Genomic DNA, 24,960 nt, shown 5'->3' with positions numbered 1-24,960 from the left:
TGCCACCGGGTCCGGGACACGAACCGCGGTCGACTACGTGGGAGTCCAGCGACATAGCCATTACGCTAACTGCTGGTTCCCGCCATTTTCTTAGTTTTTGAACTCTTATTTCTGTGTGTCTGTATTTAATTTTCTTGGTATAGCACTCCCTTGAGAACTTCTTGGAGATCTGGTCTGGTGTTGGTAAATTCTTTCAGGTTTTGTTTATCTGAGAATGTTCTTGTCTCTTCTTCCCATATAAAGGATAATCTTGCCAGGTACAGTATTCTTGGTTGAAATTGCTTTTCCCTTAACTGAATATATTTTTCCCATTCTTTGCTTACTCGCATTGTTTCTAATGAGAGGTCTGCTGTTAGCCTGATTGGATATGCTTTGTAGGTAACGTGCTGTTTTTCTCTTGCCAGTCTTAGTATCTTGTCTTTGTGGTTTTGGTCAATCTGGCTATAATGTGTCTTGGAGAAGATCTTCTTGGGTTGATTCTATTTGGGGTCCTTTGTATTTCTTGGGATTGGATCTTTGAGTGCCTCTCTAGGTTTGGAAAGTTTTCATGCAAGATTTCATGGAATAGATTATCAATGCCCTTATGAGACTCTTCACCTTCTGAGATACCAGTTAAATGGATGTTTGGACGTTTGATGGTATCTAGTATTTCTTGTATATTATTCTCATTTTTGGGGGCAAATTTCTCAGTCTTTGTGGTGGATTTTTCTAGGCTAGCAATTTTCTCTTCTACATCTGAGATTCTATTTTCTGTATGATCTAGTCTGCTTTTCATACTTTCAAGGGAAATTTTGACTTCCTGTATTATAGTCTTCATCTCTAACAGGTCCTTTTGATTCATTTTTAAAATATGTCCTTTTGATTCATTTTTAAAGTGTGTAATTCCTCTTTAATTACCTCACCTCCTAGAACTTGTCAGCTCCTTTCTCCTACCTCTTCCACAGTTCATTGTCTCTCTTCCATTGTCATTATGAATATTCTAAATTCTTTATCAGACATTTCTATGATTTCTATTGAACTGTCTGTGGACAAATAGGAGTTATTCTTTTCCCGTGGAGGAGAGGTATTTTCTTGCTTTCCTATATTTCTTGTGGCCCTGCAGTGATTTCTCATCATCTGATGGATGATACGTTTCTTCCTAATTCTTGAAATTCAATCTGAGTGTTAAGGAACGTGCAAGATAGAGGTGATCTGGAATCTCTTTGCCATTGCATTTCTATCCCTTTGTACAGCAGATTCAGTGGATATTGAGGAATATGTTAATCCTAATAACATTTGTATGTTTGGTTATGGTTCACTCAGATCCATCTAGAAACACAGTGAATAGAGATTAAGAAGCTGAGTGATGAGATAAAAGAAGAAGAAAAGGAAACAAAGAGCGAGAGAGAGAAGAAAGAAACAGAGAGGAAAAGAAGAAAAAACAACAACCTAAATTTTTTTAAAAAAATTATTTATTTATTTATCCACTCATTTATTTTTTAATTTGACCAGAGAGAGACACACAGAGAGAGGGAGGGAAAGTGAGAAAGCAAGTCACCAGGTCCAGAACTCGAACCGTCGTCAGCCATGTGGGAGTGTCCAGCACCTTAACCACCACGCCACCTGCTGGCCCCTAAAATATTTTTTTTAAACAGCAAAAAATATGGGACCAGCAGTTAGCATAATGGCTATGTCACTGGACTCCCATGTAGTCGACCGCAGTTCAAGTCCTGGACCTGGTTGCTTAAAATCACGCCAGGTGCGTGTGCGTGCGTGCCCAAGATCCTAAGAGGAGAATGGAGGAGAAGGGATTGCAGCATGGCCATCCCCCCTGGGGGGGGCCCCATGGAGGATGCTTTCTCTTTCTCTGTCTCTGTCTCCAGTGAATGCATGTTCCTTTTTGCCCCCCCTCAAAAAAAAAAAAAAAAAAAAACAGCCAAAAATAAAACACATGGCGCACAAGCACGCCGTGCAAAATCACTAGGTCACAGGAGCCATGGAGGAGTCTTCTTTGGAAGGCCTGCCCCTTGCCTCTCCTGGATGGGAGCAGGAAAGGGGATTGTTATCACAATAAAGGAGGGGCTGAAAGCCAAGAGAATACTTTACCTTAAAACATTTTAAAAAGGAAAAATTACCAAAAAAATGAGAAAACAGAGACAGAGGCAGAGACAGACAGAGACAGAGATACAGAGAAGGCTAGAGGGGCTCCCTACCACTTGAGTTCAGTGGCTGGAGGCTGAATTATCATTAGAAAATCTTCATTTCTCTTTTTTCTCTGAAATTACTAGTTCTCGATTGAATTATTTTTTAAAAACGAGAATAAATAATAATAGTAATCTGAAAAAAATGACAAAAAGCTATCTCATGATGATGTGGATAGTAATGTCTTTGTCTTGACTGATGTGCATGGTATTCTTGCTGTAAAAAAAATGAAATACACTGTAAAGATACATGTGATTAAATGTAACATAAAAATTATAATAATAAATAAATTTAAATAGAAAATCTGCACAGATCTGTGTGAAACAAAGCCTAAAAAAATGAAAACTATAGACTGAATAGTAATCTAAATTAATCCTAGTATGGTAGTGGAGGGAAAGTTTTGGTGGCAGAATTTCTCCCTTTTTTGGTGTTGGACTTAAATCAGTTGAAATGTATTTCTGTACCACAATTTCTGTACCTTCAGTAGAAGTTTGCTTCATTTAAAAAAAAGATATTCAATAGATTCTGCTCCTTGCATAAAGTTACTGATTAACTCAGGAGTCAGGGAATGGGGAGCCCTTGGATAAGATTGTTTTTCTCCATTTCCTCCTCCGAGACTTTTCATCACTTCAGCTTTGCTCAGCATCTTTACTTTCTTGGTGTGCTCAGAGGCACTGTGTGAGCTTAGACATACTAGTCACTGTCCTGGTCTTCCTGGTGAGCATACCTGGGAATCAGTCAACGATGGATTGATGTGTTGTCTAACTCACAAGGCTTGGCAACACCAGCAGGGCACTGAGCGCCTTGCTCAGGGAGCAGAGGTGGTTAGAATACTTCGAGAGTTTGCCAGGACTTCTGCCAGCTTCCAAAGTAGGGCTGAGCCTAGACATCTATGAATCTCAGTGGCTAAATAACCTTCATTTTCACTCAGACCCACCAAATACAGGTTTTAGGAAATAGGACCTGAGAATCTGTGTGCTTTTCAAGCATGGGGTGATTTTATCGTGACCAAACTAGAGCATTCTTGGGCTGAGACTTTTGTGATGTCGAATTTGTTGTCTTATTCTTCAGACTCCTGAGCAGAGCACATGTAGAGTTCATTGTCTTATTCTTCAGACTCCTGAGCAGAGCAGCTTGGGGAAAGTTATGACCCACACAAGCCAGAGAGCTTAGTTTCTTCTAATAGTGCTCACAAAGGTTTGATAATTATGCAACAACACAAGTGTTCCCTAATTAGTGTCTGCTGTTCTGTCTGTAGGGGTCAATTGTTCTGCAACAATGGCGGCTCAGCACTGGACCACCAGCACCCCTCTGGCTCATTCTCTGCACATTCCAATCTACTGACAAAAGAGCCTGGAATTCTCAAGGCTTTAACCCTCTCCTGCCAGGACCTTGCAGACCAAGGAGGGGGAGGTTCCTGACCTGAGTTGCCAGGTATGGGAATCTGAGTATCTAGAAGGAAGTGCGAAGAACGATTATGGAAGGTCAGGTGGTGACACAGTAGTAAATCAACTAGAATCATGTGGGGAAGATGCTAAGTTCACATCCAGGGCCTCCCAGAGCATGCTGGACTTGTGTTTGTGCCGATGACTCCAGCTAGCTGAGTCTGGATTGCAGCATGAAGATTCTGTTGGAGAGGTCGCTCATACTCTCTCTTTCTGTCTCATGGAAAAATAAATAAATAAATAAACTTTAAAGAGAAAAAAACAAAACAAAACAGGGATTATGGAGTGACTGAGTATTTGGGGCAGCTAGCACTTTGCATCTAAGACTGTTTCTTACTCAGACCCAACGAAGCATAACTTATGGGGCTAAGGCATGGGACTCCCCCTGGGATTCTGATTGTACTAGGATTTAAGATGCACTGACTAACTCCTTACTGTTCTCAGCTGAAGAAATGACCGAAAGGCAGGGTACCTCATCTGTGGCTCCCGCCCCCAACAGCCTCATGGAACCATGAATGACCAACCCAGTAGCAGGAGGCAGTTAGAGTGGGGATGAAAATATGTGTTTGTTCCCCTCAATCCTGTGTCAGGTCCTGCTGCCAGTCCCCTGCTATGTGAGTTTAGGCAAGTTGATTCTTATCTGCTCTGCAAAGTCCTCCTCTACAACAGGAGGATAAGAGCATCCATCCCTGTGACTTGGGTATTCCGATGGTTTCCATTTCTTTTTATTTTTACGATATTCATGGTATTGAGTTTAGCATTTAAGGTTCTGATGAATGGATACCAGGGGTATCCATAAAAACTAACATGGGAGCTTTTCTTCAAAATAAAGTACAGAGAACTCATTGAATCGAAACCCATTAGAGCATAACTCAGAAGTGGGATATTTGAAGAAAGATCTTCTGATCTCCCCGAAGCACAGCTTATTCAAGCACATCTAGGAAAAGCCCAGAAAGACTTTGACATGTTAGAAATATAAAGTGTAGCATGGTGGTTAAGGCAGCAGGATCCCACATGGCCAACTGTGTTTGAGTCCCGAACTCCATCACTTAAAAAAATACATGCCTGATGAGTGTGTGTACATGCCCAAAATCCTGAGAAGAGAATAGAAGTGAAGGGATTGTGGCATGGCCAACCCCCTTGGGGGTGATTTCTCTCTTTTTCTCTTCGGTGAGCATGCATGCCGTATAGCAAAACTTAAAAAACAAAAACAAAAACTCATCTGAAGGATACAAAATAGGACTTTAACGAATGGAGACGTATTTTGGCTAGGAAGATTTCATACACTAAAGATGTCCATTCTTAGATTAGTGGTTTTTTTTTTTTTTTTTTTTCTTAAGGCTTTTATCTTAGAGCATGTGTGCTTGTCAGAGAAATAAAGTGAGAGGGAAAGTGAGAACTCACTCCCGGTGGGGACGACCATGCTGCATTCATTTCTCCATTCTCCTGTCAGGATTTTGGGTGTACACACACGCATGATGGACAGAATTTACAATCACCAGATCTAAGACTCAAACTGCAGTCAGCCATGTGAGAGTCTAGTGCCTTAACCACCTGCTGGTCCCCTTAGATTCATTTTTCTTTATTATTTTTTGAGAGATTTTTGCTATACGGTGTGTGTGTGCTCGCCAGAGAGACAGAGACAGAGAGACAGAAAGCTAGAAATCACCTCCCAGGGAGGATGGCCATGCTGCAATCCCTTCTCCTTCATTCTCCTCTTAGGATCCTGGGCATGCATTCACTCATGTCTGGCATGAGTCTGGGACTCAAACTGCCGTTGACAATGTGGGAGTCCAGCACCTTAACCACTACACCACTGGCAGGTCCCCTTAGATTAGTTTTTAAACTAATGTAACCCCAATAAAAACACCCTGCTCAAATGAATGGGAGTTTATAAAAATTACAAATGTGAAATAATAGTTATGAATGAATAGAATGCAACTTCCTGAAAATAAGCATAATGAGTGAGCCTTACCCCCATGCATTTACCAAAGCATATTAGAAAGTTTAACAGTGAAGACCCAGTGGAAGGGCGATGAATGAAAAGGACACAGGCTGTAGCTGTGGATTCAAGGAAGCGTGGCTGTTCAGTCAGTACTGAAAGCAGGGTTTCACATTGGGGGAGGAGATGATGAGTTATTTACTAAATAGTATCTAAACTGGCTAGCCATTTGGATAAGAAGTCAAGCCAAAAATTGTCTACTGGTCTTACTCTAAGAAACTTCAAGTAGATCAACAGGCTTGGAAATCACCCCGGTGTATGTATGTGTGTGTATGTGCTCCTCAAACCCCAAGAGGAGAATGGAGGAGAAGGGATTGTGGTGTGGCCATCTCCTCTGGGGGGAGGGGGTGATTTCTCACTTTCTCTGCCTCTCATTTCTCTCTCCCTCTCTGGTGACCACATGTGGCCTATAGGAAAAACTTCTCTCAAGAAAAAAAAAGAGAGATTGAAGATAAAATGAAAAAAGCTAACACATACAGTATGAAAGAGAATACAAGTTTATTTTAGTAATCTTTAGAAAAATTAAAGGAAAGGACTGACAGATTAAACTGCATAAAGATAGGAAACGTCTTTAAAAATGTTTTTATTCATGTTAGAGTATGTGCATATGAGAGGAGGAGCCCTCTGCTGGACGGCCACACCATGATTCCTCCCTCCAGCCCTCCAGCCTGCTGCCATCCTGGGCACGTGTATAAACCCAGCATAGCTTCAGGCCAACCTGACCAGGGACTCCAATCAAGGGCGGCATGTGGCTTCTAGTTCTGCAGTCTTTTATGCCGCCAACTGTGCCACAAGGCTGGGTCAGAAAACTTCTACAAAGTAAAAGAAACCATAACGTTAAAAGCTAAACACTGTGAGGCCAGCAGGTGGTGTGGTGGTTAAGGTACTGGACTCCCCCATGGCCAACTGTGGTTCGAGGACCAGATCTGGTGGCTTGTTCTCTCTCTCTCTCTCTCTGGTGAGTGCACATGTGCTATAGCAAATTACATAGTAATTATAATAATAAATAAAATTAAATAAAATAATTTAAAAAATGATGAACACTGCTATGACAATTTAATTAATATATGTATGAAAAGGGTTAATATTTTTGCCATGATTCGAATGTGTCCCTCCAAAATTCATGTGCTGAGATTTGCTTGTAATGATGTGGAGTGGGTGAAAACTTAATCTGATTATGTAATGGAAGGTGGGACCTTTGGGAGGTGGTTGAGAGCGGATGAGGTCATCAGGGCAGAGCCCCCCCCACCCCCCGCGTTGATTCCTGGTAGCTTCATAAGAAGAGCACACATGGGACCAGCAGTTAGTGTAATGGCTATGTCTCTGGACTCCCACGTAGTCAACCACGGTTCAAGTCCTGGACCCGGCAGCTTAAACTCATGCCAGGCGTGTGTGCACGCGTGCCCAAGATCCCGAGAGGAGAATGGAGGAGAAGGGATTGTAGCATGGCTATCCCCCCAGGGGGTGATTTCTTGCTTTCTATCTCTGTGTATCTCTCTGTCTTTCTGGCGAGCGCACGCGCCCTATAGCAAAAACCTCCCCCCCCAAAAAAAAGAAGAACACACACAAACATACACATACACAGACACAGACACATACATATACACACAGACATATACACACACAGACATAAACATACACAAGCACATACATATACACATAGAGAGACATACAGACACATACACACACAGACACATACATATACACACAGAGACACATACACACAGTCACACACACACATAGACACATATAGACACACACAGACATATACATACACAGACACATACACTCAGACACAAACACACACACAGACATTTGAGTTCTTGCTGCAGCTACCCTAACTGCCACACCACCAGCTGGCTGTAACCCTCTACTCCTTACCGATTACCCAGACTCAAGTATTTATGTTATTCTCAACACAACTGACTAAGCCTTCACTAATATTAATTTGGGGTTGGAGTAAACGTGGGGGCTAAATAAATATTTTGGTGGGGAAAAAAGAGTCCTCCCACCTCTTTCTGTCCACCTCCCTAAGCCTCCCCCAGGCTAGATTTGCTAGATTTGCTTCCAGGTAGCCAGGCTGGGCTAAGGACCAAAAACAGCCCCCCTCACCCTCACTGCTCCACCCAGGTGGTCCACCTCAGACTCTCCTGTCCCCTCTTCCACACCAGGTGATGGGGGACAGGAGGAGTCATGGGAGATTCCTCCCCTCAAAAAGTGGCAGCCAGAGGATCTTGAGGCTGAGCTGGGTAGCCAAGCTGGAGGGTGAGGAGCTGGGACTGGAGGGTGGGCGGATGAGGGGAGGTGCCCAGTTATGGGGTGGGATCTGAAGGTGAGCTCTGAAGGTCATGGGCTGTATAGGAGGGGGTTGGCTCTATATAGGGTCACACAGTGTTTAAAATGAAGTCAACTTTGGCCTAACACAACTTGCTTCAAAGCTGAGATCATAGACCTTTAGGGCATTCAAGTTTTTGTTTCTGTTTTTTGTTTGTTTGCCATAGAGTGTGTGTACTCGCTAGAGAGAGAGACAGAGAGAGGGAAAATGAGAAATCACCCCACCCTCCCCAGGGAGGATGGCCACACTACAACCCTTTCTCCTCCTGGGATTTTGGGCGCACATGCACATGAGTCCGGCATGATTTTCAAGACACCAGGTCCAGGACTCAGAACGTGGTTGACCATGTCCAGCGCTTTAACCACTATGCCACCTGCTGTCCCCTAGGCATTTGATTTTTTTTTTTTTAAGAATTAATTTAACTTTATTTATTTAAATTTGACCAGAGAGGGACAGAATGAGAAAGAGAGAAAGCAAGCCACTAGGTCTGGGGGTCAAATCATGATAGGCCATGTGGGAGTCCAGTGCCCTTAACCACCAGGCCACCTACTGGCCCCTGGCATTTGATTTTTTATTTTTAATTTTTAAAATATAATTATTCATTCATTTATTTTAATTTGACCAGAATGAGACACGGAGAGACAGAGAGAGAGAAAGAGAGAGGGAAAATGAGAAAGCAAGCCACCAGGTCTGGGATTCAGACTATGGTCTCCACGTTGGAGTGTTCAGCTCCTTAATCGCCATACCACCTGTTTGTCCCAGACATTTGATTTTTTAAAAACTTTTTGAAATTTTAAATTGATATGTTATAATTGTACATATTTATGCAGCACAGTGTGATCTTTTGTACCGTGTGTGATGATTAAGTCAGGGTGATTAGTATACCTGTCATCACCACTTGTCATTACTTTGTGTTACGTACTTGGAATTCTCCTAGTTACTCTGAGATGTCCGGTAAATTGTCAACTTCATTCATCCAACTATATGCTATAGCATGAGAAGTTATTCCACTTATCTCTCTGTAATTTTGTTTCCATGAATCAACACCCTTCTATTTCCCTCTCCCTGAAATCCTTCTCAGCCTCTTGTAGCCATTCTTTAAATCTCTACACCTCTCTCTCTCTGTCTCTCTGTCTCTGCCTCTCTATATATACATATATACATTTCACATTGGCATTTGATTTTTCAACCCAAAAAAGAGAAAAGTGTGTGTGAGAAACAAATATTATCATAAATGCAGCCATTTAATCCACTGTCAGTTTGCAAGCTCCCATTGAATTGTTGATGAAAAAAAAAATGTTTTTGCCTAAGTCCAGGTTCAGGACAAAGGGAAATGTAACAAACTCAGAGCAGACTTGATAGTGTTTAAAAATATGTTAAAAGATTTTATACTTTGTAACAGAGCTGCTGAGCCATCAGGGAAGAATTCCTGACACAGCAGGGTGAGCTTGGCCAAGCCCCGCCCCTGGGTGCTGGGGAATAAAGGCCCCCTCCTGTAAGCTGTCATGGAAAGAAATCACCCAGCCTGGTGGTCACATGCCACTCTCTCAGTGCTTGGGAACAGAATTGGGATGTGACATGCTCTTTGCTGGTTTACTGGAGTAACACAGAACTCTAGGTGGTATTCAGAGAATCAGCTTAGATTTAGGAGATTAGGTGAGCCAGCACAGGGCTAGGAAACAATGGCGCTGAGTTCTAGCCCTGTCTTCGCCCTGTGTGACCTTACCCAACGCTCTTTCCTTCTGTGAACCTACTTCCTCATCTCTAAAAGGAAGAATGAGCTGATGAGTTCACTTCTAAGACCGAGGGTCCAATGTAGCAGTCAGCAGGGAGCCAGCTGCTCGTGCCTTGTACCTGCCTGCCCCACACATGCCGCTCACCTCCGTGTTCCAAGCAGAATCTCCAGCAAGGCCAAGAGCTGAATTCAGGGTCAAATGGTGGTTGCTTATGTCCTGGGTCCCTGCCACAAATGTGTATCCCCCCCCCGACCGCCACATCCCTGTCACCTCCTCAATGCCCCAAAGTCTGTGCTGTCCTTTCCAGGGTGTAACATTGTTTTGAGAAGTCATCTTTCCAGTCTGGGACCAGCCTGCCTCACATCCAGGGTTAGCCATGAGACTAATTTTTATCAAGGAGGGTGAGCAGAAGTCTGTGTCCCTTCTGGGCTGGGGTTTATGGGCAGCAGTTCATATAAACACTCTCCCAGCCTTTACCTGCAACCCGGACACAAGGACCTCAAGGACCTAGGGGAGGGTGGCCATGACAGAGGAAGCCTGGGTCCCTGAATCACCACATGGAGAACTGTCAGCCAAGGAGAAATAACCAGATGAGGCTCTTCAGTGAGCACAGCACAGACTTCTATTTTGCTATTTAGCCACTGATGTTTGGGGTGCATTTGTTACAGCAGCTAACGTTGCCCTGACAGATACAGATTGCCCACATACTCACCTCCCCTGGAACAAACTCCCCTATGTCTTTCCCTTTCAAACCTCTCAGACGGTTCACACAGGTCCAGCATAACTGGATCCCCAATGCTATCAACTCAGTCATGGATAGAACAAATACAGCTCATCTGCTGTGTGCAGGAGCAGGGTGCTACCCCGGATCCCATCACTACTTCTCCTGGAGGAGATTATGTTCTTGTTCTCTGGTGTACAGCTGCTGACCTGAGAGCCCGGTTCTCCCACCTGAGTATCCAGCTGACCCTTCGCCTCCAGGTTCTAGATGCCCCTTCTTAAAGGCCAGCCCATCCATCCTGTGGAGGGCACACCCATGAGACTGCACACCCGCCCCTTGCCCCAGGACTGGAGAGATTTTTGCTACAGGGCGTGTGCACTTGCCAGAAAGACAGAGACAGAAAGTGATTAATCGCCCCCCAAGGGGATGGCCATGCTGCAATCCCTTCTCCTCCATTCTTCTCTCGAGACATTGGGCATGCACACACACGTGCCCGGCGTGAGTTTAAGCCACCGAGTCCGGGACTCGGACCGTGGTTGACTACATGGGAGCCCAGCGACATAGCCATTACGCTAACTGCTGGTCCCACCACCTCCCATTTTTAAAGCCCAGCTAGAAGGCCTCACCATAGCCTCAGCCCTCTCGTCTGTCCTCCAGCTGCCCCACGGAGACCTCCAAAATCAGAATGTCTCCCTTCGTCATGATGTGCCCCACTTCTCTCTTCCCATCTCTTCATCTAGAGTCAACACGATAGCTGAGAGTTTCCCCTGCTTGTGTGCAACCCCTGGCTAAAGGACTTGGTGGACCATGGGGGCCAGGTGTTCAGACATCTCTGGCAGCCTGGGATTCTCAACTGTTCTCTGAGCCCTGCTTACTCCTCCTGGCTTCTGCCTGGTCTCCCTCTGAACTTGGTGCCTGCACTCCCTTCCCTTGCTGCCTGCAGCTTGGTGGGGACTTACTGAGGACACTGTTCTCCACCCTCGGGAGCAGACACGTGAATGACTGATACCTCTTAAGAGGACCTTGCTGCCTCTTCCAATGGAAGGATTTAGCCAGCTTTAGTCATCCCCGAGATGTTATTTGCGAGTGTCATCCTGGAAGTCTTCCTGTATGCCTTGCACCCTCCCTTCTGACCTCCTGCAGCCCCACTCTCGGCTCCTGTAGTCCCTGAGTGACCCCCTCTGGTCCTCCTTGCCCTCCATGGCAGTGTCTGCCCACACGGCTGTCTGAACTTAGCCCCCCTTGTGCAGGGTCCTCTCTGTCATCCTGCCTTCCCTGATCCTGGATCTGGTAACAGAGGACAGCCGGGCATGGATTGAAATGAGGAAAATGGCTCCATCCTCACAGAGAGCTTGACGAGATGAAATGAGCCCACTCTGACACATTCATTCGTTCATGGTTCACAAGGTCAATAGATTGTGTGTACCTAGTGTGTGCCAGGCTCTGTGCTGGCCCCTGGGTGCAGTGAACAAGGTGGACACTGTTCTGGTGACACAAGAGCTCCCAGCCTTAGCCTACACATACCATCAGGTCGGGAAGAGCAGCGTAAGATGCTGCTGATGGTGGGAGCAGCAGGAGAGAAAAGGAAGGGGCTGCAGAGCCCTAAAGTGGCCCTAGCCTGGTGGTGGAGAGCTGAAGCCGTGGCTCTGGAAGCTGAAGGAAGGCCAGGGGCTGTCACCTGGACCTGGGGATTGTCCTCGCCTGCTTGTGACCTGCAGAGCGTAGGACCGAAGTCAGGATGCTGGGCTCCCAGCTGTGCTGGGGGAGTCCGAGGCTGAACAAAACTTGAGATCTGGCCTCAGATCTGACCTCAGTACAGGGAGGCCTGCCCTTAGCACAAGCGCTGGGCTCCTGGGAGCAGAGGCTGCTCCAGAGCCGGGGGCCACCAGGGCCCCCTTCTGGGCCAGGGCCAGGCTTGCTAGAACTGGAAGGACCATGTGCTCATCCACTGCTGCTTCAGTTGCCATTTTAATAACCAAGTTTAGGAGATTCAATTAAGATTGGGAGCCTCATCCCCTTCCAGGGAGGCCTCACAATTGGTGTTTTTCTTTGCGAGAGCATGAGTGGGGCCTTTTGCAGGGGTTTTTGTACAGTAAGCAGCACCGAGAGAAAAAGAAGAAAAAAAAAAACTTTGGTTCAAAGATGCCAATAATAGGGGATTTCTTTTCTCCGTCTCCCCATGGAAGGCTGTCAACAGCACTAGCATAATCGGCCGGCTGCTGGCCTGCCCGGAGAGGGGGACGGGTGCTCCTTTGTTAGGATGGGCTGAATAGGATGTCCCTGCACCCAGACCTGGCCTCTCTGCTAACAAAGGGCCCCTTTGTCACCCCGGGCAAAGAGTGCTGCCGAGGTTGCCACAGCAACTCAGGGACAGACTTAATGTGCAAGTGACATTTCAGATGGGAAGTGGGCATTCAAAAATTCAAATTTCTTTATGTAGAGTGGCTTCCCGGTCTGGTTATTTTAGAGCCATCATATAGTGGAGTGAAACAAAATAACTAAGCCAACCATACACCCATCGCCAGGCCCCATAAAGAGACCATTGCAACTCAGCCTGCTGGTTTCTCCTCGCTCGATGAAAAAGTTGGCTAAGTCCTGTTAAGGGCACCGTCAGAGACCCTGGGTGGGCTGTGGGTTTTTCTTATCTGAAAAGCAATCAGACACCATTAAAGGAAGTTGGAGGGAAAAAAAAATCTGGAATTTATCTACTGGACATGGGATGCTTTTTCCTGGTTTCTGCGTTCATCAAACACTTCTAGAAGATGCGCTGTATGGCAATAAGACAAGCCCCCCCCCCCTTGCACAGCCTAGCCCCTCCCTGCCTCAGACCCTAGCCCTATGCCTGACCATGGCCTGTGCCCTGAGCCCTGACCTAGATCCTGACCTGGGCTTCGAACTGCCTCCCTCCTGACTCCAAAGCCTGCCTTCTTACGCACTGCACTAGCCTGGGATTAGACCGAGAGTTGGGGAGGGAGTGGGAGAACTCACAAGGATACCTGAGGTCTTGCTGACCAAGGTGGACAGTGCAATGGTGTTCCCCATGTCCATGCGATCTCCATACAAGTCTACATAGCCCTTGAGGTCTATGCGGTCAGCCATCAGAGGGAATAACTGATGCTGCTGCATGGAAAAAGGGGTGAGTGGGCTTGACGGAGGAGGCGAGAGTGGAAGCTGAGATTAGCTGCCAACCTAGGCTGGGCACTGCATCACTGTCTGCTGGATGGAATGAGGAAGGAAAGGAGGTATAGCAGGAAGACACAGAGGAAGGGCTATCCCTGCATCCTTTTAAAGGAGAAGGTGTAGTAAGTAGCAAGATGCCCGTAAAAATGGCAGACACAAATTCGTTTACCCAATGGCCACTGTTAACAGATGCTTTATTAGGACAGTTTAACAGATGCTTTATTAGGACAGTGTTGAAAGGACGTTACAGTGAAAGCCTGTGTATCAGCTGTGTATCAGCCATTAAGGTTGTGCTCTCCAGACTTGATACGTATTTTTCTAACCAACCATTTCTCTATCCATCCATCCAAGTCATTTTCTTTGGGAGACACATTTCAAACTGGAGACATTGTTTTCTCCCTCCAAATACATTTGCAAGCATACCATCCATTAGAAGCCAATATCTGTTACTTTCTTTAAAAGAATATTTAATTTTATTTATCATTATTATTATTTTAAAAAATTTGCTACAGGGCATGCACACTCACCAGAGAGAGACAGAGAAAGACAGAGAGAGAAAGTGAGAAAGCAAACCACCCGGTCCAGGACTCAAACTGGGGTCGACCATGTGGGAGTCCAGTACCTTAACCACCATACCACCTGCTGGCCCCATGGTTTTTTCTTTTGATTTGAAATTTACATACAATGAAATACATGAATTTTAAATGCACATTTGCTGAGTTTTGACAAAGGCATTTGCCTCTGTAATCCAAATCTTTGTCAAGATAGGGGGCATTAAGATCACCCCAGAAAGATCCTCATGCCCCTTATCAATCAATCCCACCCCTCCTAACATTCACACTGTTTTGTTACTCGTTTTTCACTATTATAGCAGAATAATTTTCCTGTGTTGCTCCCTAATCTCCAAGGTGTTCTGTTCATACACACAGTTTCTTTAGTCACTGAGGTCTTCGCTGTTCCAGGCACCAGGCCTTATATGAGGTGGTGTGGGAACACACTGGGCCCGGGTTGTCTGGGTTTGCATCCCAGGCCCAGCGTTTTCTAGGGCAAGTCACTTACCCTCACCGAGCCTCCCTTTCCTGATCCATAAATGGGGGATAGCGGTATTAACGTCAACATTGCAGGTTTGTCGGGTGGATTATATGTGGACGGTACATGCCAAACAGTATTTAGTCATTGTTCACTAAATACGGTGGCCTTGAGAGAAACCACAGTTGAATGGTTGCTGTCAGTACTCCAGGGCTTTGAAATCCTTTTTCTTTTTCTTTAAGGGATATTTTTGCTATCAGGTGCGTGTGCTCACCAGAAAGAGAGACAGAGAGACAGAAAGTTAGAAGTCACTCCCCAGGGGAGATGGCCACACCACAATCCCTTCTCCTCCATTCTCCTCTCAGGATTTTGGGCATGCACACACATGTGCCCGGCCTCAGTTTTAAGTCATCAGGTCCAGGACTCAACCTGTGGTTGATGACTTTCAAGCCACTGGGTCTGAGATTCGAACCTGGTCAGCTGCATGGCAGTCCAGTGACTTAACCACTACGCCATCTTCTGCTGGTCCGAAATTCTTTTTCTTTCTTTTCTTTTCTTTTTTTTTCGTTTTTCTCTTCTTTTCTCTCTTTTACTCTCTTTCCCAGTCTCTTTTTCTTTCTTTCTTTCTTTCTTTCTTTCTTTCTTTCTTTCTTTCTTTCTTTCTTTCTTTCTTTCTTTCTTTCTTTTCTTTTTTTTTTTTTTTGAAGGACTTGGGCCTCCCACTAGTGTCACTGGGGACTCTTTCTTTCTTCCCTTTCTCTCTCCCTTTTCTATTTTTTTTCTTTCTTTCTCTCTTTATTTAAATTTACTCATTTATTTTTTCTGAGGGAGAGAGAGAAACAGGCATCCCCAACAGGGTCTTCATGCTCCATCCAGCCCCAATCTCAGTCAGTCTGGATCATGGGCCCATGTGGTCCAGGTGTGCTCGGGGAGGCCCTAGGAGGCAAACTCAGGACCTTCCCTATGCAGATCTGTGCTATCGCCTGGCATCCCTTTTTGTTTTTCATAGCCACTAATTAACTGCTGTCGCTGCCCAATTTTAGCGATTAAAAGCCCCATTTCTCTGAAGCTGTTTGGACCAGGAAATTTAGGCTACTGTAGAATGATTCTCCGAGGTCCCAGACAGACTAGGAAGGTGATAACCAGAGAGTTGTATAATTTTCATTTTTATGTTCTCATCCCAATGTTCTCCCAAAGGTTGGACCTGTTTACAAAGCCACCAACAGTTAATGAGTGGTCATTGCCATAAGAGGTTTTGCCAAATGTCTTCTTCAAGGTGAGAAGTAGCAGGTGGTAGAGAATATGGAGCCAGGGGTGTCCAGAACCAAAGTGGGATCCTATTATTCTTTGAAGGGGGAAACATTAGCAGACACTCTCTCGTGGAAAGAAAGACACTTAAAGAGTCCTGAGTCTAGGCAGCCCATCCTTTCTTCTTGCAAGGTGAATTGATGATGGGACTGAGGGCAGGGCCAACAGACACATCTTCTTCACCTGCGTAACTCTTACGCATCCTACGGTGCCCAGCAACATCATTTTCCTCCAGGAAGCCCTCCTTTGTAGTTCCATCCCTTTTTTTTTTTTTTTTTGGGGGAGAGATTTTCACTGTAGGGCGCGTGCGCTCGCCAGACAGACAGAGAGAGACATAGAGACAGAAAGCGAGAAATCACCCCCCAGGGGGGATGGTCACGCCGCAATCACTTCTCCTCCATTCTCCTCTCGGGATCTTGGGCACGCACACACACACGCCCGGCGTGAGTTTTAAGCCACCAGGTCCGGGACACGAACTGCGGTCGACTATGTGGGAGTCCAGCGACATAGCCATTACGCTAACTGCTGGTTCCCTCCATCCCTTTTTTAAAAATTTTTTTTGGAGAGGTTTTTGCGATAGGGCGTTTGCGCTTGCCAGACAGAGAGAGACGGAGAGACAGAAAGTGAGAAATCACCCCCCAGGGGGGATGGCCACGCTGCAATCCCTTCTCCTCCATTCTCCTCTCGGGATCTTGGGCACACATGCACACGCACCTGGCGTGAATTTTAAGCCACCGGGTCCGGGACGCGAACCACAGTCGACTACATGGGAGTCCAGTGACATAGCCATTACGCTAACTGCTGGTCCCAATGTCGTTTCCATTTTTTACTCACCTCTATTACACTTACCACGTTGTATTTAACTATTTTTATGTTTCCTCAGTTCAACCTGTGAGCACAGATCATGTCTTGATCACAGTTGAATCTCTAGTGTCTGGCATGTGCTCAACAATATTTTTCATTAATATTATCCTGGTGTGAACATAAATGGATATAAAACTGTAAATGAGAAATAAGGTGATAAATGAGGGAAAGGGACAAAGAAGTAGAAAAAGACTTGAATAATACAAAAGGAGGGGAAAAAGAAATTTAAATTATCTCCCCAATTTTAAAAATATGTTAATTTAACCAATGTCTGCCAAACACTGTCCAAGTGTCAGTTACTTTACACATATTATCTTTGTTAAAAAAAATTTTATTTTGAGCCAGTCCATGGCTTAATGGTTAGGGTAGCTGAATTCCACAAGGCTGAGTGTACAGTTCCAATCCCTGGACCTGGCAGCTTGAGAAACATGCCAGGCACATGTGTGTGCATGCTCTAAATCCCAAAGGGAAGGAGAAATGGAGGAGAAGGGATTGTCGTACTCTATGCTTCATGGGGAGTACTTTTCCACTTTCCCTCTCTCTATCTCTGTGTGTCTCTGTCCAGTGAGTGCATATGCTCTCTGGCAAATAGGAAAAAAATTAATTTTTTACCCACTTACTGTAGAAAATTCAGAAGTAAAAGAAGATAAAAATTGAAATATAGAATAAAAACCAATCTAATGACAAACTTTAAGTATGATTGATTAATAAAAGACATAGATAATAGTTACAGTAGAGTTTTACAAATAATACTAGAATACCTTTGTATCAATATATTTCAATTTATAAGAATAACTTTCTAGAAAAGTACAATTTACCAAAAATTACTGAAGAAAAAAATATGACAAAATGAAATAATTTTAATTTAAGAAGTTGAATTGTTATCAAAATTCTCCTTTCCCATCTCATCAGGCAAAACTGGTACAGTCTTGATACATAAAGCAATTTAGCAACAGCGGCACAAAAGAATTTTAGGCCTATTTTAATTTTTAAGATAGATGCAAAAAACTTAAATAAAATTACTGCAAATGGAATTTAGTAGTGCAGTAAAAAACAAGTATGACCAAATAGAACTCCCAAGAATTATTCCAGCAATTCAAGGATGGTTCAATGTAAGTAATACCTGTTACTAAATATATTAATAAATTAGAGAATAAAACCCACATGATTATTTCCATAGATGCTTAAAGCATTATGAACTATGACTAATCCATGCAAAAAAATTCTTAGCAACTTGGACTAAAAAGACTTAAGCCTTCTTAATTCCTACAGAGTATTCACAAAAGCTAACAATTAGTATCTTACTTAATAGCTTAATGATAAAAGATAAGAAGTGTGTTTATTAAAGCAATTAAAGCAAGTAACTAGACAAGATGCCTGACATTACTACTTCTATGTAATGTTGATTCTAGAGCTGCTGGACAATGCAATAAGAAATGACAAAGATGAATAATTGTTGAGAGAGTAGATCTTGAATGTTCTCACCACGCAAAAAAAGATAAGTATGTTGGAGATATATTAATTAGTTTAGCTTGATTTAATAATTTCACAAGGTAATCATATACTGCAACATCATGTTGTACACCATAAAGATATACAATTTTTATTTGTCAATTTCACCTTAATAAAAGTAGGGTTGAAAGGGAGGCAAGTGAATAAAAGACAAGAAAAGAAGTGGTCAGCTGACTGGAAAGGAAGAGTAGAATATTTCTCTCTGTGTTGTTTTTTTTCTCTCCAGATGAACATAATCATTTATATAGACAATGGAAGAGAATCTGCAGAAAAACTGTTAGCACTACTAAGAGAGTTTGGTAAGCTTTCTGGATACAAGATGAACACTCAAAAACCTTAATAGTAGTCCTATACATTGACACACACACTTTTTTTTTTAATCAAAGAATTCATTTCTCTCAAAGTAATTTAATAATTAAATGTAATGTTAATAAAAATACTGTTTTCTTTTTATCTTAATCTGAAATTTACATGAACGATCAGAGAGATGCAGTGAGATCTAGTGGTTATGAATATGGGTTTTAGAGCCAAACTGGCTAGTTGCACATTGTGTCTCTAACAAATATTAACTGCAGATAAGTTACATGGCCTGTCCATGCTTCAGTTTCTCTATTGGTAAGTTAGGGACAATAACAGCACCTACTTCTTAAGATTGCTGTCAAGATTACGAAGGGTAGTACTTGTGCAGTGCTTGGCACAATGCCTGGTACACATCAGGCACTCAGTAATTCTTAGCTGTTATTAGCACTTCTAAACATTTCCCTCTTGATAGCAATACATAATGGTCTCCTTTCTTCTTTCTTTCTTTCTTTTTTATTTTTTAAGGGAGAGTGGTTCATTCCCATTGAATATTTCTGATGTTTCTGCCTATATAACCAGCACATGATAATACATGTGTGGGCACTAGCATGCAATTTTGCAGAAGTGGAAACTGAGGCTTAAAGAATTGCAGTGATTTGGCTAAGTTGAGTGGAGTTGAGTGGAGCTTAAAACTTGAATTCAGAGCCGTTGACTTCTTGTCCTCTTTTCCCATGTAGAAACAACTCTTCTGTGGAAAAGTCTCTGCTACACATACATTGGTCAATTTGATCTTTTTGAGCCATTTGAGAGGAAGTTTGACAATGGGCTTCCTTGGCCCATTGTCAGAAATAATGGGCAAGTTGGAGTGCAGTTGGCCTGGGTGTAGGGATGGGTACAGTGTCCAGGGGCCCAGGAATAACCAATTGCTGCTGTCAGACAATAGTGACCCATCTTAACCAAGTTCCCGAAGGAGACGAGTATGTATTCACACACTCACAAATGTGGAACAAGAGCAGAGAAAGCAGAGTTCTGCTCTGTTACTGCATGGATCCATGTCCTGCAGAAGACATTTGCAATGCTCTGCCCACATGCCCATGAACCTCTTTCCCATACATGCAGCCACAACTCCTGATTGCCCGGTACCTGCCTTTCTTTGCTTAAAGGATTTCTCTGGTAGCTCACTAATCAGAACTCTTTGGGAATTAATGCCCCTAGGAGTAGCTTACATTCAAGAGTGCTAGGAGTTGGTGAAAAAGACCCTGACTCCTTGCTATTGAAGTTGGATAACTTTGATGCTTGTGTTCCAGAATACTGCAGTGGAATTATACTCCAGTTGCCCATGACAGTAATGTGTTTGATCATTTGCCCTTTTTAGACTATCTTTCTTTCCTTGTCTCACTGCTCCAACCCTCTATTCATATGTCTTGGGAACACTCCCCATTAAACTACTTGCACTAGAATGTTTGTCTCGAGATCTGCTTTGGGGGACCTCAACTAATAGGTTTGTTTTTCCCATTGAATCTCAACACACTCCACCCTAGTCCAGCTTAACATATCCCACCATACCCAAACCAGAGTCAGATCTTACACATGATGGCTACTGGGAAAGAGACAGAGAGACAGAGACAGCTAGGACCTTCTTCGTGGGTGCTGAATTGTGATTCCTCCCACTGGCATATGCAATCCATCTGTGGCCTGGAGTCTGAACAATTAAGAGGCTATTTCTTACTTATGTGTGCTCACATATGTGTATGTGTAGGTAGGAGGTCCTTAAAAACTCTACCTCTCCAAGAGGTAGACATGAGACATTTATTCTGTGTTAGCCCTTGTGCTGGTCACTCTGGTCACCAAAATGAGTGAGCCATTGTTGCTGCCCTGGTGAAACTAAAATGTGTTATTACAGTTGGGTGAGGTTGACACTAATGGTCCTATTTACAGGAAGTTATTGGAGTTACAAATTGGAGATCTGAGTTGGAACCTTGGAGAAGTCTTCACCAAACCAATTTTTAAAAATTTATCATTATTGTTATTTTCAATTTGACCAGAGCAAGACACAGAGGGACAGAGAAAGTGAGAAAGCAAGCTGCCAGGTCTGGGACTTGAACTATGGTCAGGCACATGGGAATCCAGCTCCCCTCACCACTACTCCACCTGCCAGCCCCAACAAATGTTATTTGAATTGGGTCTTAAAAAATGACCTGGGATTTGTTAGAGTTTCCATGAGTGAAGGAAAAGAGAATAAGAGTAAATATGACCAGACCCTTAAAACTCCCACCTGAAAGTGACACACACCACTCTGCTCATGTTTCCGTAGCTAAAACAAGACACACGGTCATATTTAAGTTCCAGTGGGAGGAGAAGTATACTTCTCTCATAAGGAGAAAGAGGAAGACAATTCATGATTAGACCTAAGATCTCCCACATTTGGGTATTAAGTCCCTCTGCTACAATTGTTTTATAGGGATTTGTCATTTTGACTTAAATCTAAGACATTACCCAGGTAAAGGAACCATGGGTGGAATAGGACTCATTTCCCTTGGGATACCATTAGGAAGTAGCCACATATTGTATTAACCATGTTTTTTATTTTCTATATTCTAATGCTTTGACATTTGGAGTTCTGCAGACCCTGGAGGGACTGTCCCTTCTAGGGTTAGCCAGTTCCTGGAAATAAGAAACAACTCACTTAGGAAAATCCTTTTCAAATGTGAACAACCAAACCAGAGCCTACACCTCCAACTGCCTCCTTTATTGGGCTCTCACACTCCAGGTCAGTATCCACTTGCCCAAATCACCCTGAGGCTAGGTACCAGACAACTAGGAAAAACTCTTAAATCCCAGATCTCTTGATATTCAAATTAGCCAATCCTAAACCTGCTTACCCTGACAACAAAGGCAACTGTGTGTTTTTCTTTTTTTTTCTTTCTTTTTATTGGGGGGGAGGTGGGGGGCTGAGTCAACTTCTTATTAATAATCAACCAAAGTGAAGTGGCAAGATAAAGCTATGGAGTCTGCATAGCTTCCTTGTTGGACTTTACTGCTAGACTTTCCAGTAGCCTCCTTGGTTGACTCTCCTGGGGAAGGGACAGATGTAGGTAACTGGCAGGGTTGATGAATGCTGCTACTGGCAGGCTCCAGGAAAGCCAAATGGCTTCCTGCAGTTGATCCTCCATGTTCTGTTGGACATTGTTTTACAGCTCTGATCAGAACTAGTGAGACTAAGACTATGGAAATATGTGCAGCAGGAAGTACTCCACTAAGTTTCCCAGGCTTAGGTATAATCTTAGTTCTACTATTAGTTTTTTGTGATGTTGCTCTTTTCTTATTGAGCCTTAGTCTTCTCATTTGGAAAATAGCACACTAGTGCTATTTTCTGGCCCATAGGGTTCCTGTGAAGACTGACTTCCTTAACTAGCAATAAAGGTATCTAAAAAAAAAAAAAAAAAAAAAAGCAAAATGAAACAAACCAAACCAAAAAAAGAAGCACTATAATTAATGGTGAAGTATTAGTTTTCTTTTTGAGATTCAGGAATGAGGCAAGGGTAAGTGCTATTATTACTTATTTCTGACATTATACTAATTCTACTAGCCAATACAACAAGGCAAGAAAAATAAATAAAATATTTAAGTATTGAAAAGGTAAAACAAGCTCTCATTTTTAAATAGATGAAATAGAAAATGATATTTTTTTAAGCCAAAGAATCTACAAGTGAATTGTTAGAATTAATAAGTGAATTTGACAGTGCCGCTAGATACAAGGACATTATATAAAAATCTATTTCAATCATGTTCCAGATATATATTGTTAAGCAACAAATTACCTCCCCAGATTTAAAATAACAGTAATCATTTATTAGCTCTCATTTTTTCTGTACATTTTGGATTGACTAAGTGCTTAGCTTCATGTTTTAGGGTTGTTCATGTGGCTACAGTTAGAGAGCAGATGGAATTGAAATAGCAAGGGCTGCACAGCTGGGAATTGCCTAGGCATCTTAGTCTCAGTCTCTGCATGTTTGTCTGTGTGGGTTAGTTTGAGTGTCTTCAAAGTATGGCAGACTAAGACTTCCTACATGGTGGATTAGAGTTCCAAATACAATTGTCCCAAGAAAGAGCCAGGCAGAAGCTGTATCAGCTTTTATGACCTAGCCTCAGAAGTCACAGAATATGACCTCTGCCAAATTATATGTGTTAAAAACCATTCACTAAGACCAATCCTTTTCAAGGAGTGAGTTATTAGACTTTAACCTTTGGGAGGAGCGTTAAGTAACTCATGATTTGTAAAACCATCACAGTGTATTTGGCAACAAATAGAAAATAAAATAAAGAAATAACTTATAATCAAAACCATGAAATATACAGAAGTAAATATAATAAAAGACACACAAAATATCTACATAGAAAACTATAAAAGATTAGTGTGAGACATTTAAAAAACCTTAATAAATAGAGGGGCATACCATGTTCATGGATAAGAAAACTTTTTTTTTTTTTTTAAGAGAGATTTTTGATATAGGGCCCATGTGCTTGCCAGAGAGGCAGAGAGAGACACAGATACAGAAAGTGAGAAATCATCCCCCAGGGAGGATAGCCACACTGCAATCCCTTCTCCTCCATTCTCCTCTTGGGATCTTGGGCATGCTTTCACACGTGTGAGTTTCAAGCCCCTGGGTCAAACTGCAGTCAACTACATGGGAGATCAGCCACATAACCATTACACCATCCATTGGTCCTTGGATAAGAAAACTTAATGTTGAATCTAAATCAATCTAAAGACTCAATGTGACATCAATAAAGATTCCAGTAATATGTGTGTGTGTGTGGGTAAACATGCAAGTTTATTTAAACATTTTTATGGAAGTACAAAGGTCAAAAATAACCAAAGCAGTCTTAGAGAACAAAGTAGGCTTATTCTATGAGATGTTAAGACTTAATAAACCTATAGTAATCCAGACACTGTGATAATGGCATAAGGAGAAAAAAAGTAGGCTAATAGAACAAAATAGAGATTCATAAACAGTCCCAGGCACATGGACAACTTGACTTACAACAATGTTAACACTGCTGAGGAGTGGGGGAACAAGGGGGGAATAGAAGATAATCTTTTCAGTAAGTCCTGCTGGGTCACTTGGATATCTAGATGGAAAAACAGAAGAGGGGACAGTGAGAAATTCCTGCTTTGAAGTGTGACACTATATTTTTAGAAACAATGACTGCTGAAATTTAGACGTTCTTTCCTCTCTGAGCTGTAATTTCCTTCTGTTGTTCCCAAACCTTTTGTGAAAGCCTGTTTTCTACACCTATCTTGTATTAATGGATTTCAATGGTCACAAATAGTGACCACAGTTGTAGGCTGGGACCAGCAAAGCCCAAGCAGCGGTCGAGAGCTAAGTTCCTCACTGGTTCCTAAGTGGGCAAGAGGCTCGAATGATTTCTAAGTAGTATGTCTTCTACCACCCAAGAATCCTACTCTGACTGACAGTACCTCTACGCATCTTGACCCTTACCAGGCAGGCCTTCTCAGGCAGGTATCATGGGCACGGGAGAGCCAGGAACCTGAGGTCAGTGAGTGGAGAGATTGAGGAACTGGTCACTAATGTAAATAATTCCTGCGTGAAACAAGGAGGCACACCCATCTACCGGTCAGCAAGTGATGTGAGGACTTAGGAGGCTTTTCTGTGGGAGAGGAAACCCACTTCACCGTCACTCATCTGGCCCACCATCTAAGCCATCTTGTTTTCTTCCTTTGCCCCCTCCACAAGACGTGAACGTGGTCAGATTCCAGATCCCTCCTCAGACCCCTGGCTCTAGGCCACTCCTAAGGTTCTCTACCTCGCTGTCATTAAAGGGGATGGGGTCCTTCTGCTTTCTCCAAGTGGCTTCAGTTTTGGATCCTTTGGAGACAGTGGAGCCAGGTGATTGGAGTCCATTACTGACGCTCAAGTCCATGCCTCGGTTTCTCCAAATATAAAGTGAGAGTAAGGGCAGCAATTCCCCAGCGGCCCCTCTCACGTGACTCAGTAGACAAGGAGGGAGGGCATCCTAAGATCAGCCTGGGGCCCAGGTAAGGCAGCACCCACCTCCGAAAGTGTTCCTGTCACGCTGCGTGGGGGCTCAGCGCAGTCCCAAGTATTTAAGGTAGAGAGTGTCCCAGTTCTGGGGGGGATGTCGTACTGGCTCCCACCTTCCCCCTTGGCAGCTAAAGGCGGGCCGGGAAGGGGCGGTCTGGGCTGGGGTGCGACCCTCACCGACCCTCCGGGGCGAGGGGCTGCGCGGGGGATCCGGAGGCGGCGGGGCTCCGGGGAAGGACCTCCCCGCCCCGGCCCGGGCCCCCCGGCCCACAGCGGCGC

General features: G+C 43.6%; 1 protein-coding gene and 1 long non-coding RNA gene across 6 annotated transcripts in view; one reads left to right on the top strand and one right to left on the bottom strand.

Annotated features, from left to right (window-relative positions):
- TOX2 (TOX high mobility group box family member 2) overlaps positions 1–24,960 on the top strand; it is a 233,546-nt gene that overhangs the window by 58,150 nt on the left and 150,436 nt on the right. The window lies entirely within an intron of this gene.
- The window catches only part of LOC102493358 (uncharacterized), a 2,996-nt gene continuing 1,479 nt past the window's right edge, over positions 23,444–24,960 (bottom strand). Inside the window, exons 1-4 of one of the 5 annotated variants that reach the window (XR_001370338.2) lie at positions 24,859–24,932; positions 24,443–24,569; positions 24,118–24,219; positions 23,447–23,746 (exon numbers count right to left, since the gene is read on the bottom strand). This is a non-coding gene — a long non-coding RNA (uncharacterized LOC102493358). Of the gene's footprint in view, positions 23,747–24,117; positions 24,220–24,442; positions 24,570–24,690; positions 24,933–24,960 lie in introns of those variants that run through there. The other 4 variants (XR_334420.2, XR_001370337.2, XR_001370336.2 and 1 more) reach the window with 4 other exon arrangements.

The sequence above is a fragment of the Tupaia chinensis genome, unplaced genomic scaffold (assembly GCF_000334495.1).
Source record: "Tupaia chinensis unplaced genomic scaffold, TupChi_1.0 Scaffold000216_1, whole genome shotgun sequence".
NCBI lineage: Eukaryota > Metazoa > Chordata > Mammalia > Scandentia > Tupaiidae > Tupaia > Tupaia belangeri.
This window is presented reverse-complemented; position numbering and strand designations above follow the sequence as displayed.